Source organism: Centruroides vittatus, unplaced genomic scaffold (assembly GCF_030686945.1).
Source record: "Centruroides vittatus isolate TY-2023 unplaced genomic scaffold, ASM3068694v2 contig_1408, whole genome shotgun sequence".
Classification (NCBI taxonomy): domain Eukaryota; kingdom Metazoa; phylum Arthropoda; class Arachnida; order Scorpiones; family Buthidae; genus Centruroides; species Centruroides vittatus.
In genome coordinates, this window is record NW_027120884.1 from 1,133,118 (window position 1) to 1,148,325 (window position 15,208).

At 29.2% G+C, this 15,208-nt stretch overlaps 1 protein-coding gene across 4 annotated transcripts in view; it reads left to right on the plus strand.

Annotated features, from left to right (window-relative positions):
• Positions 1-15,208, plus strand: part of LOC136968169 (teneurin-m-like) — a 257,304-nt gene that overhangs the window by 45,962 nt on the left and 196,134 nt on the right. For all 4 annotated transcript variants that reach the window (XM_067262136.1, XM_067262137.1, XM_067262140.1 and 1 more), the window contains exon 2: positions 9,441-9,516. The gene's annotated coding sequence lies outside the window, so the exon portion shown is untranslated. The remainder of the gene's footprint in view (positions 1-9,440; positions 9,517-15,208) is intronic.

Here is a 15,208-nt window from a genome sequence, read left to right on the forward strand (position 1 = left end):
ATAAGAAAATATTGATCTTTTTTTATATATATAAATTCTTGGTGTTTGCACTAAATTGCTTTATGTTTATCAATTGTTTGTCAAAAGGTAAAAGGTATAATTTATATCATTCCTCTTATTTTTCTCTCTTATATGTTTGATTTCTGACAAATTCCCTCTTTTATATGACATATATATTTATATATAATAAATAAGTAAAAATTCTATAAATAAATCCTTAATAAACGTAATTTAACTGCTAAACGTTCATATTGATAAGCATTAACGCATTTAAATCTCCAATTATAAAAACGAAAAAAAAACAATTATTACGTAAGCGAAATGCTTAATTTTAATTTTAAATTTGTTTTAATAATCTATTAATTACTTCAACATGAATAAATATAGACGTGGCTTTAATTATAAATCACGTAATTCAATAATTTATCAGTTGACCTCGTTTGGTGAAGTGAATTATAAATCTGATATACCATGTTTATTTTCTGCGTAAGAACACGGAAACAAACAATACAAATAATATATCACAATAAAAATAATTTGTATAATGTGGCGTACGTACATAATAAATAAAAACCAGATATTAATGATAGATTACAACGACCTCTGAATGGGGAAGGTCTGAATGATACTGGTGTTTTGTATACAAAACAAAGCATATAAATTGTAACTCTTTGCTGGATGATTAAGCATAATTGTGGATAATTATGTATAAAATATAAATAAAACAGCAGTAAGATCGTCAATGACAAATAGTCTCATGAATAACAGGTTTATAAATATTGTAAGTAGCAACAAACAAGCTATGTAATACACACAGGATTAAGAAATAATCATTGTTTTATTCGAGTATTAACTAATGATAGGCTCCGAAATATATTTAGTCTCTCTCTCAGCAATAAGTAGATAGGATATGCAACACATTCGTCAATAACGAGTTCAAAAATACCATAAGGAACAATAGTAAGTTCTAAGCAATACACTAGGAAATAACGGATAGGTCGAGCAACAATATAGTTAGCAATAACAAACAGCCTTAGCAATAAACTCGGTAATAACAAATAGGTACAGCATCAGCGTGTGTACGTTAGCGAGTTTTCTGTCATTTAAACATTGATGTGTGCCATTCTATACGACCATATTTACAAAGAAAACATCTTCCGATGGAGAAACGTGGGAAATAGAAGGGTTTTTAGCGTGACTGGAAGATATAACTTACACTATAAAGAATGGGTACGAGTTAGTAGTCCGGGACAGAAATGAAATGATGAACTGACAGCCAACATTTTCTACTACAGTATGAGGAAATGGCTAAGTTAGTTCTAGCAAATCGGTATAGAATAGCTTAGATTTTGTCATTAAGAAAACGGTTGATGACATTATTCTTCGAAGAAAAATATTTCTCATAAATGGACAGACAATTCCGATTGCCATCCGGGTTTTTGTATTAACAGTCTATTAATCATGTATGACGTTATCGAGTCATTTCCAACAAAAAAAGAAAAAAATGGCTTCTACAGATTCGCTTTCTTATAAGAATTTTAATAAACAGTGATTAATTATTATTCACGCGAGTGTCTTTTTTACTGTAAAAAATAAATTATTGTTCTTGTAAAGTTTTTTAAAAAATCAATAAACTACTAAAATTTATCTTTACGCCAAATTAAAAGTATAAAAAAACACAAAAACAATTTATTTTCTAATTAGAAATACATTTATTTAAATGTTAGACCAATTTATCTTTAATTTTAATAAGTTTAATAAATTAAAATTTGAGTTATATTTATTTTCATTCCTCATCAATGTTAGAAATAATTCTAATCTCGTTTCCCAACCTCCGTAATCTCTTATATTACGTTAATTCAGAAAATAGTTCGCGAACCCCTACTTGAGGAATACAAGTTTTAAAAGAAAAGGGAATTAGCTAATTGAATATTTGTAACATTATATTTGCGTAATAACGTATTAAAAACGATAACATAAGTAATTATAAACAATGGAATTGATTAAATGAATTCGTGTAAATATTTGAAAGTAAAATATCTTTCTATTGATATATCAAACTGTGGTTACTAATGTTATTAGATAAGCTGATAGAGAAAGTTTAAATAGTTATTCATAAACGATGAATAATATCGATTTGGACTTTATCCTGTTTCTAGGTAAATCTTTTTGATCTCCTGGGTGTTTTTATTATTCTCTTTCCAAATATGTAGATTTGCAATCTCTGTACAAGAAAGATTTCTCAGAAATAAAAACTGAGTTACGATAGCGTGTTTCTATCGATTTAATTAACAAAAATTTATTTAAAAAAATCGTGTTGTTTTGTTTACGTAAAATTATCTCTAATGTTATCGTTGATAATTAAAAATTCCTTTTATAGTAGCAACTCTATTGACAACATTTTCCTCCTATCCTTTTTTGCCAAATTGTTGCATGAATTGTCGTGTGAAATAATTTTTTTCCATGCGTTTTAAAGTATTATCTCGTATACATTTACATAATAGTAGAACACATCAACAAATTTTTTCTTCCTTATTTTTAAATGTAAACAACTTATTAACATATCTCCATTTTGGATTTAGTATTTGAAGTAACTAAGTCTTGGATATAAAGGACTCATTTCAAGATCTAAATTATCTATTTTAATGCACCTATTCGCTTATTTTTAACTTCGCGAAACAATTGTCAAAAAATATATAAAAATTCTTTTATATTTTCCTTTCCAATTGCGGATTAAATTGGCGCATTTAAAGTTAAATAATTTCATTATATTTAACTTTTCCATTGAAAAATATAAGCTATAGTAGATTCTCTTCTTATATATCGATCTGTTTGTTCTTTTTGTCCTTTATTCTACTAAAATTCGATTTTGTCAGTTCGGCACTTAACCGTCTACACGGTACTATAACCAATCGACAAATGCTCTTAATTACGATTAGTTTATGCACTAGCAGAACACTAAGGTTTCTCAATTATTTCAGGAATTACCATTTACTAAATTTCTCCACATACTTATAAACCCCACTATCTTATCAGTTATCATTTAACCTTGAACACCATCACACAAAGCGTTATTTTTAAATTGTAATTAAGGAATTATATGAAAAATAACGCATTTAAATCATCAAAAATAGTAATAATTCCTTAATTATTAAATAAAATAAGCGCTTTTTATATAATTTATAAGCAAAAATGACGTTTAAGTATGGGGTAATAGCTCTCAAATAAACGTAAATATCTCTTTATTAAGATAAATAAATATTACGTAACTTAATTAACATAAATTTTACATTTTATCGTAATTTCTTTATGTAATTTTTAAGTTTTGAAAGGAAATTGAAAGCCATAAAATGTATGCAAATTATATTTCATTAATCAACAGGACATTCTTTTGCATTATTTTAACGAAGAAACGTTAAAATATACATGAAATTAGTTTTATAAGAATTTAACCCAATTCATTTAAGGCACAATTTAATTATTTAATCTTTACGTTATTCTATTTTTACGATACGAACGATAAGGAATGAAAAATATATGATTAACGTTAGGGAAATAAATAATTAGATGTAGGTAAATAGCAAAGTAAGAACGGTTCCGTGCCATAATTATCGAATTATATGAAGACTAATATGGAAATCATTCAAGAAAATTGCCCAATTAGTGACGTTTATAGCGCAATTAAATATCAGAGATTAATTTAATATAAGTATATTCAGCAGTTTTTGCAGAATTCAACATTTTAACTGTGTAAGAACTTGCTTTGGTAACGTTCAACAGACTACTTTTTTTTTTTACTTTTAAAATATAATTTACCCCCTTTATGATGTAAAAATGATATTTATAATAATTTTTAGTGTTTATATTAATTAATGTTTAATGTTTATTAATTGTTATTAATTAATTTCGTTCCGTTTCTCCATAAGTTTTCTATAGAAGTAATGAGTTTTACGCAATCGATTATTGTTAAAACAGTAAAGAGCTCATTATATATATTTTTTCTAAAGCAGAGAATTTATTTTTTTTTTGTTATTTATAGCTTTTATATATAATGAAGAAGAATTATTTTCATAAATGAATATTATGAAGTGAATAATTTCTGTATAATCAATAATGTTCTTTCTATACAGTTAGAATTATCATAATATTGCCTTATTTTTAAAGGTTAATTATTTTAAAAGTTATTACATTAAATGAGAAAAATGTATATAAGATCAATATCTATTGTAAATTTTATAAATAATTAATATATTTTCATTAAATTCTACTTAAATTTCATTCAGATAGCAACCAAATGGCTGATTTTGTTAGTAAACGAACAGCAGAACTTTTAATTTGTGTTAAATTTTATTTTAAAAAATCGAAAATTTTGAACTAGGACTCGAACCGGAACCCCTTAACAATAAGATAAAAGTCGTAGGTTCGAGCTATGCCTACTAATAACTTAATAATTAGGCTATTTGTTGAAAGAAGTGAGTTCAGATCCCACCCGAAGTCGTGGTAAACACTTGGTTTGTACACTTCAGACTGTTTATACTTAATTTTAAATTTACAGTTAATGCTGTTAAGGACAGTTGTCTAATAATTCATAATTAGTTAAGAGTAATAAAAAAAATAGAACACTCAACTTAATGATTAAACAATAATTATTTTTAAAAAAAGACATTCAAATTGACACACTTAACTACATATTTTCTAAAAGAAAAACACTGTCAGAGAAAATTAATGATTAATTACATTTCACAAATTTAATTTTTAAATAAGTTATAAGAAAAAACTAATAAAAACTTTGCATTGATTTTTTTTGAAAAAAAATCCCTACTCATTTATATATTTCACTTCTGAGTAAGGAGAAATTATTTCCTATATTATTTCCTCGATCCGTTCTTTTTCTGTATCATAATTAGGGGGAAACAAAATATAAAAAATGAAGTTCACGTCATGACATCACAAAAATATCTCGCGCATTTTCTTTTATTTCAAAATGATATACGATGATGACGAACATCACTTTAAGAATTCTCACCTCATTTACTTTATTTCTTTCTCAAATGTTAGGAATATAAGAGTTATGACGTTAAGATAAAATGGGCTTAAAAATACCTTTCGGAATATCTCAGGCTACTTTCTATATAGCCTATTATCTGTCTAAGAAAAGGTTATATTCTTAAGAACAAATAGAAGAAGACTTACATAATTTACGACATTTTCGGGAATGGTTATCAAATATTCAATTTTTAATACTATTGTTTATATAAATGACCATTCATAATTCAAATTGAATTTTCAAATATTCTAATTCCTTCATTACTCACCTGTAACACGTGATTAGTTTTTATTATGTTTGTATTATAATGCATAAGTAAAATTGAAAAGTAAGAGTATCAAGGAAATTGACTTTTATAACAAAGGGTTTAGTGATTTATTACACTTTTCTGATCATAAAAATACAAATAAAAATAGAAATGCATTTTCAACAATGACAATGTTTTTATATAAATAATGAGTTTTGTATAATTAAGTAGTCATACGTCTAAACAAATCTACTTTAAGTACACTTATATCTTTGAGTTTATGTTGCTTCTAACGACAATGGCGACTTTATTTTTGAAACGAACTTTCTTTAATACTCGATTCTGTAATGTTGCCAACTTGTCTCGCCTCTTTGTTACGTTTTTCTTCTTTTTTTTTTAAAGTAAACATTAAACAAAATATCTGTAAAGGGTCATGACTAACACTTTTAACACAATAACACTATTTCGATATGTTTGTATTTAATCAAGTGCTTTTTTATTTCTTCTCACAAATGCCTTGTCAATATGCCAGAAATAGTGCTTGAAAAATTCTCGTTACACTTATAGAAATGGTCATATTTATACGATCGAGTGAATTATTTTTTTTCAGCGTTCAAGCCTGAAAAGTTCATTTCGAATACACGTCCCAAATTCGTATGGAGATTTTACTATTCTACAACTGTATATATATATATATATATATATAGTTATAAATGCGAAATGACTTTATTGGTCTTCTATCCACCCCTCCCTTAAATCTCCTTTATTGTTTAACTACATAAATATTTTCAGGAAATTAAATTTAATTCAGTTTTGATTGTTTATCCTTTAACGTGACTCGCTACATTTTGGGTTATAAAATCCCGTTTTATATAACGGTTTTAAAACTTATTGCTTTAATAAAACCCTACTTACAACACATTTAATTTCCGGAAATCTCTTACGCTTTACAAAACGTGAAAATGTTAAAGTATAACAAAGAAATTCTATGCATAAATTTTCGTCTCGGGTATATGTTTAGTTGCAAATCATAGGTGAAACCTTTGGATCGAAGTGGGACAGGTGTCGCCTCTATGGCGACGTGTCAATCTGCTGAGTGTCACTACAAATCATAGTCACGCCACGACAATCTGGGGGTTGTTCTCAGAACTCTGCTTCTAGGAACAGGTTTCCTTTCATACGGTAGCTGACTTTGCGTGAAGGACTGTCCCCCCCTTCTAATACTCCACAGTGGTTTAATATAGGCTTTTTTTTCTCTCTCTCTCACCTTTTTTCAACACCACTTTTGAAAGTTGAATAACGATTTTCCAGTTGAAAAATTATTTTTCTTGTAGTCATTAAAAAGTTATATAAAGTTAAACGATATTTATTGTATACGATTATTGTAATGTACTCGACCACGAATGTTGAGAACGGAATTGTACTGTACTTAATATTTCGACAGGATCAATGAGTAAAACAACAAAGAACGTATTACTCGAAACATATGCCAACTTTAAATAAACGTATATATATATATTATACAGTATATTAAACCATGTAATTAAAGTACTAAACTTTTATAAGACGTCTGTAAGATCCCGTATAAAGTAATTTAAATTATCACGCCTCAATAAATATTAATGCGCAAATATATTATGCTAATATGTAATAAATTATGCTAATACGCATAACGTCAAAGGTATTATTTCATTAAAACTTCTAAAATATCAAATCGTTCTTAGTTCCTGTGGGACCTTAACGCAACTCCTTCAAGTTACACTTCACAAAAGGAAAGAGGAGGAGGAGGAGGGAAAAAAAGAAAAAGACTAGATTTTGTGCACAAGAGAACAATAATTGTAATGCAATACAGACTTTTACTCAGGTAAAATGTTTCTCTGGTTCGCTCAGCTGAATATGGTAATTGCCACCGCAGCGAAAACAACTCATTCGTACGCATTCCTCATAGTACCCCCTCCTTTAACAGGCGTACATTGGAAAGCAGTGGGCCGAATAGTGACTGCCACTAATTTGTCGATGGTATCGTAGTTGTGTAAGATAGAAGTGACACAAGCAAAGCGAACAAGATTGGACTTCCTTATCGACTCGACTGCAACGTTTCGCGCCTCACTGCAATCTAATGGGGACTTCTGACCGGAAACTCATACGCCCTTTTCTAGTCGTTGCTGCGGTATTGTGGAGAGGAAACCCCCAAACGATACACTTTTTTTTAATATTAGCTCTTCTAATAATAATCTTCTAAAAATATTCACCGTTTTTGAATCTAATTAAATCGATTTTTTTATATTTAATCAATTAAATTAGTTGTTTTGTGGTGTTTATTAATTAGTTAAAAATTCTTCTCTTCGATCCGTTTTGATCGATTTTTAACATAAATGCATATTAATTTATTTCCAACTTTTTTTTTCTTTTGGATTTTAATTTCAAAATTTTCGTATAATTATCGATTTTTTGAAAATTCTTAAATAACCGCATCTTCTATTATTAAAATAATTTGTTTCGCTAAGATTCTCTTAATTTTCTATCAATTTTTTTATTAATTATTAAATTATTTAAATAATTTTTGATTGCGTCAATGTTAGCGACCGTCTGTTAATTCTGCCATCTTAATTTTTAGCATATTTAACTAGTTAAGTCTGTTATTTAAACAGTGATTTTTAACTAATTGCTATGGACACGCAAGAATTCGATACTTATCTGGATTTATGACTCAGTCCCGTGTTGAAAAACACTATCTAGTGTGATGCAATAGGATCCTCTAACGATTTCTAGCGACTCTTCGTGTGAACTGGAGTTCGATCTCCATTTGGGAGTTTCGTTTCTTGCAACTCGAAAGTAGCTCGGGGCAAAGAATTTCGCTCTCACCTTAAATTCATTTTTCCCATTTCTGTTGATGGTCGAAGTGGATAAGCGACCACTTCCACTTATTCTCTTCCCGAAAGCGGAATGTAAATTAGCCAATGGGTAGAAATAGAAGAGGGTCGAGGGGGAGAGAAGATAGTAAAATACAAGGAAAGTTGCGGCATCAGCATCTCTACGTTTTAAGACGAGAAGCCCGAGGGTTTGTTCCTCCCCATCCATTAGGCTTCTTCCACCAAACTGTACTTTGCTACCACTCAAGTTAAATTTTCCCATCAGTATGAGAAAGGAAGCTACAATCAGTAAAAGCTGGTCTGTGTGCAACCTTCATCGGATTTTCTATCCGTTGCCCCAGTCTGTCCAATCAAGTCTCCGGATTATGTCAGAACCCAGACAACCGCCGCGGCCAATTTTCACGGTCCGAAAGAGGTCGCTTCTCTTTCTGCCTCCCTCTCTGTTATGTATATAGTCTGTAGGCCTAGTCTGGGATCTGCATTGGAGCGTATCTTTTTCTGCTCCAATGATCCAGGTCGCTTTCTCCGTACAGAGCAGAAACTGGAAAATGGTTTCGGACATTATCGTAAATATCCATTCTACATTTTGGTTTTCTTCATGCAAACCTAATACCTTAATAATTGTCTAGTTTTTGATAGATTATGTTTCTTACAGTTGCATCCCAATTGTTTTTTCCTATTACTTTCTTCACTTTTTCTAATCCGAAATGAAAGTTCGGAACCATTCTCCTACCATAACGTTCAAAAAATATACACGTGTTCTCTAAATTAAACTGTATATTTTACGAAAAAACTCGAATTTTTTTGGAGCTTTCGCTTAATTTTTATCAAAGAAACTTGAAGGAGCGCACTAGAGACCACTAATAGACTATCTGAGGATCTCATTAATCCTGAGAGTTACTTGTAACAAACGGCCTCTGAGGCCGTAAACTTCTTTTTATATTGTTAAATAAATTACGTCTCCTAACATTAATTAGGAGATGTATATAAAAATTTGAAAGAGAGGGGGAAAAAACCCTTCCTTCGGTTATATAATTCCTGCATAAATTAATTATAGAAAGTCTGTAGAAAGTGCAAAGTGACCTTTCTAATCCCGAATAGAGCAGGAAATAAATAAATCAAAAAATGAAACCATTGTTCTTAGCAAGCACAAAATAGTTAGAAAAATAAAGATGCAAGGTTAACCAATGTGATAAGAGTTTTATTTTTTCTTATTTCTATATTTATAGTTTCTGTACTTCAGGGTTAAACTTGATTTGTTCTCTTTGAATAGGAAATCACGTGGACAGAAAACGATTACTGACGTCACAATCGTCTAACGTTCTGTATTAACGGCGAAATAATCACGGGTAAGTAGTTTCATTTATAAATATTCAATTATTCTTATAAATTATATATATGTAGATTCAATTAAGTGCATCTTTTTTTTCATATGAACGATTACGGTATGTGCTCTGTCCTATGCGAATAAATCATGTATATATATAAGTCTGGATATTAACTATATTTCTAAAAACTTGGTAACCCCATTTAAAAGCTGTTATCGTCCCGTAGCTAGTCATAAATTTTTTTTTGAGTTGCAAATTTTCGATCGAACGTATAAAGTTGCCATTTATCGATTAACTACGAGACACGAGAGTCTGATCTTTCTTTTATCATTTTTTTTTACTTATTTTCTTTGGTTATCACGTGACAGATTAATTACAGACAACGTCACCTGCAGGCCACGTGACTGACAGCATTTCGCGCCACCGGAAGTCGGCGCAGTCGACCGGAAGTGACATCCACTCGTTACGATGAAGTCCACAAAAAAATTGGCGAATCACTCGATGGTCTTGTTTGAAAAAGATTTTTCTTTTTTAAATTGAAACGTCTAAAAAATATATTTATTAAAATTCACAATAACATACTAGAAAAAACAATTAATAACAGTTTATTAAGCTTAATTTATATAGAATAAATTGCATAAATATATGTAAAAATAAATTAACTTAAGTAGAATTCCTTATCTTAAATTGTAGCAAAGTGAAAAAATACCATAATCGAAATCACATTTGAAAATGGATTGGTAAAATAAATTTTTTATATTAATGGGAGTTTCATTTTTTGGTGCTAGGCAATAAGTCGCATCTTCGAATTTTCTAGCAACATTTTACTCCTACATACATTGCTACTTCGGGCAAGTATATAACGTTAAAGCATCGCTCGGAGCTTCTTTCATCCGACTGGTCCAACCAACATAAACACCCTCTAATAACTAACCTTTAAGCGTACGTGAACCACTTACGGATAAGATTTGGAAGTTGAAACTGCTCTATGGACTCTTAATTTTTGATATGCTCTCACACCAAACGGAACTGAGATTTTTCACTTCTCTTTACTGCTTTCCAGCTCTTCCTATTAGTAAACAGGACATTAAAACTCGCTTTAAATTTCTTTAATTTTCTTCTTCTTCTTTTTTTCTTTCTTTCCTTCCTTCCTTCCTTTTACAAAATTTTGTAGGCACTTTCATGAGCGAAATAAAATACTTGGAATTGCTATTGATTTTTTTACAATAAATTTTAGATACTTTAAAATATGTGAAATTATTCTTTTTATCAGTCGCTTGTTTTATTATTTATTTTGAAAATTTTAAATGAATAAATTAATTTAAAATCTCGCTTTTAAACCTTAAAATTTCGGACATTTTTAAAATTTTATGCTTTTTAATCTAAAAAATTAAATAATTAAATAAAATAATCGACAGATTTATATACTATTTAAGGTTTATCGTGTAAATTACGTGAATTTTACATACTTTACATAGCACTTTTCTCAAGGATGTGTCTCATAAAAATTACCCCAAATTTAATTATTTACAATTTTAATTTTCCAAAATATCAAGTACTGTACATTTCTAAGAAAATAAACAAATGAATTCATTATTATAATTGTTTTTAGAAAGGTAAGTTTTTAGTGAATATCAATTTCTCTTCATTTCTAAGAAATTTAAAGGGAATTTTTTTTATATCTGTTTTGTGTTGATGTTCATTGTTATTCTGTACATCACCTGGGTGGTCGTTTTTCCTCTTCCCCTGATGTTTGTTGACTTTATGGTTGCAACCATTAGTGACGTTGTCTGTACTGGACGCCACATGTCCCATCCGAATAAATTGTCCTGCAGGAAGTTATCGAACTCCTCCCAAGGGACTTTACTGATTCTGTCCATAAGTTTTGTTAGAAAAAGACAAGGAATGAACTTTCCTAATTGAATATTTTTAAACAGAATCATTTCCTATAAAATTTATAAGTGTAAAAACGTTTAAATTAATGTGTTTTCAACGTTTGTATTCGAGTAATTCGACTTTAAAGAAAGCCCTTTTTTTGTTTTTTGCTTGCGGTCTTCTTTATATCACGTTCTAAACGTAAATTTTAAAGTTAATTTTTAAAAAACTGTAAAATATTCGTTAAATAATTTCGATTTTGTTTTTATTTTGAGAAAATTACACATGTGTATGTGCTTTAGAAAATAAAATTTTCTCTTTATTGCTCATTGCAATAATTCTTCTTTTTCTCTTTATTCTCACGCCATTCACTAAAAATAATGGCGGCGAGTCCCGAAAATATGCTTTCGACTAAACTAAATGGCTTACAAACAACATAAATTTAAGAATCTTCAGATTTATTTTCAAGTCACTTTTTTTTTAGTTGGCGCGTAACTTACTACTGTGTTACTTTCCTCTTACATTTACTAAACTATATATATATATATATATATATATGCCTCAAAGGTAAAGAATTTCAAATTATCAAGATAAAATTGTTTATAAACTGATAGAAAATTGCGTATCTTGTTTATAAAAAAAAAACAAACAAAACTCGTGTAGAGTTTATATATATATATATATAAAAGAGAGAAGTGGAAATAGTTATTTAAGGTGGCAATACTTTGGTGAAGATTTGCCACTTCTTCGATACAGTCACAAACGAAATCCCATTAATTGACTCTAGCTAGAGTTGGAGAGAAATCTGCTACTGAACGTGATTTGGAAAGGAACTATAGGCACGCCATGGTACAACAGAAAATGTCACTTCCACTCACTCCTGATACATCAGATTGGAAAGATGGAAGTGGGCGCAGGATCACCACATCGACACAATTTTCACAGGATTTCAATTAGTTTCTACCGAACGGATAATCTCTTTCCATTTCCGCCAGGTTGTCATTTTGGCAATTGCAATTCTGGATTTATTAATGTCGAATTGTAATCGTACTCGTTTAAAAATTTCATTATAAAATTTCTTTTTCTTTTTTTTGCACTTTTATATTTATAAAGCCTCTGTACAGATCTCTTTTCTTGCAAAATATTTATGCGACATGAAATAAATTTCATTTAATTTCCTAACTGATCACATTTATTCCTTGCTGATACAGTGGCGCGTTATCCTATGGGCAAAAAGGTCAATTTGTTTGGTCCTCATCAACAGGAGGTCCCCAAACCAATCTTTCATAACAAAATACTTCCCCCTAAAACATTCCCCCGAAGAAAAATGTCTGAAGTTAACACTTTACATGGGGCCCCCTTAATTCAAATTCTCTTGGGCCCCATGAAGCTATAACGAGCCACTGTACTGATCACCGTAGATTATAACCGAATATCTGTAAATAATTAATTATATTATAGATAATTAACTAAAAATTATAATCGTAATTACAATTTTTTTTGTAATATATTCATTTTTAGCCAATTATTCTTCACTCTGAATATCCTTAGATATTCAAATCTGGGAGAATTTTTAAGACTTTACAATCCAATTTAAAACACAGACAACGTTAAAATAACACAAGAAAGTTCACCTCTTTATTTTAAATTATTAAAATTTAAATTATTTTAGTATAATTTTTATTTAAAAATAATTATTTATAAATCTTAAAAATTAACAAATATCCGACGATAAGAGAGTTTATTCTAGAGTGATTATTTGCTTTCATTCATTGGAAATTTATATTTTATCTTATCAATAAACTACGAGAAATCTTTTATTCTATAAGATGAAAATCCTTTTGAATTAATTTTCTAATTTTAGAATTCGGATAACAACAATTGCTATTCTTTATTCTTTACTGAATTGCATTATAATATATACGAATAGTTTGATGTTTCATTAAGTCGGCTCGTTGTGAATTTATTTGGAACTTTATGGAAAGAAAAGAAAGTTATAAATTAAATCCTCATTCGGGAATAAATTTATAAGATTAAATTAAAATACGTCCGTTTTCTAATATTTAAATATTTCCGTGTTGAATTTAGCTATAAGGCATACCTTTTCCTTAGAGCTTAAAGTTGATGCAGTTTTTTTTCTTAATTTTAGAAAAAATATTCATTTATTTGTATGAATTTGTACTCTTTAAGCTGATTTTAATGCTGGTAAGCTTATTAAATTTGTAGGATTTTGATGTATATCATTTGAATAAGAGATAAACTATAACTAGTATGAAAACTCATAGTTTTATACTTATAACGCGAGTTTTTAATATTATTTTTCAGATATATCAATTTATAAACCCCGTTCTAACTTATGGAGCATCTCCAGGTGTTGATAAATTCTCAATATAACACTAGAATTACTATAATTTTGAGAAAATTAAGCTAGTATGCTTAACTAGTTTAATGTATTACAATAGTTTGGCACGATTCTAAGAAGGGGGGGGGGTGTAAGTGAGACACGCATTCAGTATAAATTCAGAATATATGCGGTATGTTCCATAACCTGACCCAAGTATAGCTCTCGAGATACATCGATCTTCGGTCACGTCTCGAGGAGTTATGTCGTTCTGCACGCGACTATGTGTGTGTTTGTGTGTGTGTGTGCATCTGCTAGGGGTAGCACCTTCCTGTAAACGTGATAGAACGAAAAACTGCATCCCTATTCCCTTTATGGACATAGACCTCGTGACCTGCATTATAGTTCTACTAGACAGGAACGAAAGATGATAATTCCTCTACCAATGACTCTTCCTATTTTTTATCAATTCTTTACTTCGCATGCACATATGGTGTTTGCAGTAAAATTTTATGGTACTTTTGACACCTTTCTTTGTGTGACGTTCCCCCTTCTCGTGCGGCATGCTTTTATGTCTTTAAAAATTGTAAGTTTTGCCTGTCAACGCCCGCTAAGAGTTTGAAAATCTGATTTAATACGGTTTTGGGTTTTACTTTTACGGCTTTTTATAATTTTACATATCAATAACAAAAATATTTTTAAAAAAAATTTTAAATAAATATTTTTATAACTATAGGTAAAAATATATATATATAAATTTATATTTTTGCACTTTATTGCTTGTTATTACTCAGCAAATATTCAAATTCTACATATTTTATATATATAAAATTCAAAATTCCTTATTAAAAATTTACATAAGTTTATATTTATATTATAATCAGACAATGATAAATTGGTTATAAATGAATTTCCTTCGAGAATTTAAAAAAATAAAACTATATAAAATGGGTTAAATAATGCAAAAAATCTTCAGAATTAATAATGAAATTCATCACTAACTTACCTTAAAAAAAATATGAAAGTATTACGAGTTTTGTCGTTAAAGATCATTAATAAACTATAAAAAGTTATTGAATTTAATCAAGTTATTTAATTAAAAAAAAGTCGATGATAAATGGAATACGAACTCCATAAAGTTTATTTATATCTTGAATTGACAGTGATATATAACGAGAAAAGTAGAAAAATCTAAAAACGAGCTCATCCTATGATGTCTGATGATGGAAGAGAGAAACTACATCTTTAAAGCAATTATAAATGATTTTAAGGACTAATATATAAAATATTTATTACTATTTTTAGTTAAAGAATTTCGAGTATGATCCTTGCAAAGTAAATTATTACTACAGTGAAACCTGTCCAAAACGGAACCTGTTTAAACAGAGGGAGAGGGAACTCTTCGGGACAGAGCGATATTGTGTTCAACCTGTTCAAAACGGAAATCTGCCAAACCGGAAATGATATTCTGTACCGCAATTCCGGTTTACATAGGTT